The sequence below is a fragment of the Erithacus rubecula genome, assembly GCF_903797595.1.
Source record: "Erithacus rubecula genome assembly, chromosome: 15".
Classification (NCBI taxonomy): Eukaryota; Metazoa; Chordata; class Aves; order Passeriformes; family Muscicapidae; genus Erithacus; species Erithacus rubecula.
Window position 1 is genome coordinate 1996490 of NC_136667.1, and position 4610 is coordinate 2001099.

The window sequence follows — 4610 nt, forward strand, 5'->3', positions numbered from 1 at the left end:
TATGGGAATTAGGAATAACAGTTGTTTACTAGGAAAATTAAAATAGAACTGCAGTATTACAAAGAACAATCCCAAACCCTGCCAGAGTCAGAATCCAAGCTGGCACAGTCAGTCAGTCAGGGTGGTGGCACAGTCCCATTCCATGGTGCTGCATCCTCCTGCAGGGGCAGATGTGGCTCAGCTGGAGCAGTGCTCCTGGAGAAGGGGCAGTTTCCTCTGAAGCTCTAGGGATGATGTGGAAAGGTCTGGCTTTCCTCTGGAATCCAGTGGAAAGAAGGTCCCTTGGTGTCCAAAATGTCAGTTTTTCTCTGGGTAGGAAAGGCTTGGCTCCTGCCCTGGCTGGAGCATCTCCCAGTGGGATGATGGAATTTTATCAGCCATGCCCTGGGACTCAGTGGCCATGAACAGGAGATATCTCCTGGAGGGAGGATGGGCTGTGGGAAGATAAAGATGATTGCCCAGCTGGTTTAAAGATGGCCCATTAGCAGAGAATGTGTGCCAGGAGATCAGGGTCACTGCCACACCCAGTTTGTAACAATGGCCCATTAACAGGAGATATCTCCCACAGGGATAAGAATCGCTGCCACGCCCAGTGTTTAACAATGACCCATTAACAGGTGATAGCTCCTGGATGAAGGGTGGGTCATGGGAAAGATAAAGATGATTGCCCAGCTGGTTTAAAGGTGGCCCATTAGCAGATAATGTGTGCCAGGAGATCAGGGTCACTGCCCCACCCGGGTCAGCAGATGGGGACAGAATTCACATTGCTGGTCACATCCTGGATTGCAGCCCAGGACACAGGGGAATGAGAAACTGGAGCTGCAGGGGATGGAGCAAGGAACAGGAGCCAGCTGAACATTGTGAAGAGATCAAATGTGCCTTGAGATAATTACCTGAGCAGCTTTCAGGTGAATAGAAAGCACTGCTCTGCTTCTTGGGAAGTCAGGTAATTTAAAGAGCACCTGTGAGAAAAGCTCTGGTAACAACAGGCTGGCACTTGGACTTTTTTTGTTGTTTGAACAATATTAAAGCTGAACCAGAACCATTTCACTGAGCAGTGGCCTATTGTAAGTCACAGATTACAGCTCTGAGAAGAAAAGAAATACAAACAGTAGGATTTATAGAAAGCAAATAGTCATTTTGTCTATTAAGGGAGAGTCAAACTCAGTGCAAGGGAAGGGTGAAATCAATATGCTGTAACTCATAAATGTAAAGGCAGTATAGAAGAAATATGAGATGATTTGAAGGTGAACTCACTACCATGATCACTTTATTTTTAACACAGTAAGTAGTCTCGTGGTTTCAGTAGCAAAGATGAGAAGTTTATAAAATGTAATAAAACTCTAGGAAGTCAGAGCTTTTTCTTGAGTCACAACACAATTTTTTGGGAAAGAAACACTGTCAGCCCTGTATTAGATCCTTGACTGTTCTGGATTTCCCTTCCTCTGTGTCTTTCAGGAAGAACCAGACTCTTAACAGAGACTTCTTTATTTGATTAATTATTAAAAGAATGGCTGTGATTTCCTTTGTTCCCTTCACAGGAATCCATGCAAATGTAGGTTTGCACCTTCCTTTTCATGGTTAACAATTCCAAAGGTTTGGTCTGTCTGATTATTTAATTTTATTACCCTGAAATGCAAACTCAACAATAACATTATGCACATTGAGGAACTTTTACTTCGGATTTACTTCAGTCTGGTCCCTGGGACTGAATTCCCATTTGCAGCTGGGGTTCCATCATGTGAAGTAAAGTACAACAAGTGGGGAAAATAAGTTCATATATGTAGATTTCTTAAAATTGAAGTACTTAAAATAAAAAAAGATCTTAAGGTAATCCAGGTAATGAAGATCTTGAGATCTTAAGTTATGCAGATCCATTGAATGTCATGTTTATTCTTTATTTCAGGTTATCTGCTGTTTATTCCTTTGTAGATCTGGTAGGTCTGAATAATCTGCTTTTAAAGGTATCATTCTAAATTGTAATTATAATTTTATATTTATTTTAAACTATTGCAAAACATACTTACAAAAAGCTTCTTGCCCTTGCCTTTGAATGCCTTTCATTTCTTTGCCACAAAGAGGGAGTGAGAAGCAGGTAAGAAAAATGTGTTTATTTCTCCTGAAATGGCCTTGTCTGCAGAAAGGACCTTTAGACTGTGAGGAGCAGCACAAGACAAAGAATGAATCTGTTTGTCCCTAAGTGCAGTGAAAAGCTGAACAAGCTGAGATCAGAAGCTAATCCATGGTGGCACTTGATGTATCAGCAGCTCATGTGAAATGACGAGCTGGAGGAAAGGCCATGAAGGCACCTGGCAGGTCACCTGGGAAGTGACAGAAATGGGGGGAAAAAAACCAAAAAGAAGAAGAAGAAAAGGGAAAAGGATACAAAGAGAACAATAGAGAAATGCTCATTGCAGAAACATTTCAGATGGCTGTCACTGAGCCAAGTCTGGACTTGTAAAACCTGCAGAAAGGTGTTGCAGATGTGAGATGGAGGGCAGAGCTGGCTGGGTGGATACAGAGCTGGGAATTCCCAACTTTCCAGGTGAGAAACCTCAGCAAGGACAGTCCTGGGGGCACCCAGCTCATGGTCCTGCCTTTGAGAATAACAAACTGCAGGTTCCTCTGGAAGAGAAGCAGAATCACACAGCCACACAATACTCAGAATATCCACAAGGATCACCACGCCCAGCTCTTCAGTGACCCACACAGGGATGGCAAAAGTGACCCAGGAAAGCCTTGGGGAGATGCTGGGACATTTGGGGACAGCAGGGGCTGGCTAGGGACTCCCAGCTAAGCCAGGCTGCTGGTGGACAGCTTTTGCCACTTCAGGTTCTCACAGGAAGGACTGCAGCTTGAATAGAAAGTCAATAGCTCTTTGTCCCTTTACCAGATCATCTCAGAGGAAAGTGCTGCTCTGTGATTCTGCAAAGAAATTGCCCAGGAAAATCAAGGAATGCTAAACTTAGCAAAGAGAATGTTTCTGAAAGCTACTGGAGGGAGGAAAAGCCAATCCCAAGAGCAGGGGAGAGATTTTCACAGCTCTGCAGAGCAAAGGGACAGAGATGCACATTCCCATCATTGCAGGTCACTCCTCATCTTCATCCTGAGAGGAGCAGATCCTTCAACTCAGCCCAGGGAGATTTCAGATCAATCCTGCTCCCTGCAGATCAATAGGGCTGATGAATCCCCTGCCAGCCCAGAGCACAATGGGAATCCTGCTCTTTCCCAAAGAGCCTTTGCCAGCCCCTGCAGGGAGCTGCTGCTTTTCTGCTGGATTGGGTTCCTGAGAGGCAGCACTCACTGCTGACCTGCACCCTTCTGCCTCTGGAGGCTCCAGCAAGTTTTTTCTGGTTCATTTGAGAATTAATTCAAGCACATGATTGTACACCTCTCATCTTTAATAAAGTCTGGGTTGTTTTTTTTTTTATTCAAACTCTGCTTTCACAACAGCTGGAAAGTTGCTTTTCAAAATAATGCTCTGATAATTGGATATTTTTTTTCAAGTGTAAAGTTCTGTAAGCAGTGCAAGTTAACTGGATTAAAACTGAGTTTGCAGAAACTCAGAAAAATTAAAAAGTTGGAAAGATCAGATGATTCACATTCATAAATAAAATCTCTTAATTGCACTGAAGTACTAAAAGAAGAAGCACTTTTGTTAACTTGAAAATTAGGATGCACTTTTTGTGAGAATTGAACCCTTTTTGATGTACATATTCCCGGTAAACCTGATTCTAATCTACAGTAGCATTGCCCATAATTTAAAAAATATTTTACAAGATGCTCTTTCAAAAATCCCCAGTAATTAATAATAAATATTTCTTTTCAACAGCACATGAATCCACAATAATGAAATAAAGCTGAAGTTACAAGCACAGCACTCCAGCCTATGCAAACAGACTTGGCAGCTCCGAGTACAGATTTATGTCTGGAAGGATGCATTCTCCTTGAAGATATTTGTGCAACCTACTTATAAGAAGAAAGAGATTTCCTGGAGATTTCCTTTAATTAGCTGGAACAAGTCATTAGTAAAACAAGCAGCTAAAACTATAAGCATATGAGCTAGTGTGGTTTATTAAAAAGCAATAATTAAAAATATATCCTAAAATTCAACAAAGGTGTGACCAGCTTCAGTAACAGCTCTTTTTCTGTGGACAATGAGAGTGTGGGAAGAGAAAATTTAGCAGTCTGCCTGGAAGGATAATGAGAGGAGAGGAAATACATGATCCATGCTAATATAGTTTATGTCCCTCCCCTTCCCAGTTGCTGAAAGTCTCCATTTATTCCTGTGGCAATTAGGAGTCATCATCACTGTCAATTATACTTTGCACGGAGTGAATGCAAGGTCATTCCCAAAAAATTCTGATAAATCAGATAAACCCAAAGTCTGGACTGCAGCGATTTTCCTGTGAGTGTTTGAACAGGTGTGATTTGAGCAGGAGCCACAAGGTCAATTCCAGGGGTCACAGTGTCCCTTCCCTCCCCATAATGAGAATTTTGCCTCATTCCTCTCTCCCCAGGCTGAAACTCCCCCCTGCAGCTCTGCACTGTGCATAGTGACTCAAATGAAGCTTTGTGTAAGAAGATTGAAATTGTAATGACTCATTATG

The 4610-nt window shown here is 42.4% G+C and overlaps 1 long non-coding RNA gene across 1 annotated transcript; it reads left to right on the top strand.

Moving 5' to 3' along the window:
- The first annotated feature begins 1043 nt into the window (after positions 1-1043).
- LOC306808620 lies at positions 1044-4128 on the top strand. Its single transcript, XR_013776080.1, has 3 exons — positions 1044-1111; positions 1907-1964; positions 3833-4128. It is a non-coding gene; the product is annotated as an uncharacterized lncRNA (long non-coding RNA).
- The last annotated feature ends 482 nt before the right edge of the window (positions 4129-4610 follow it).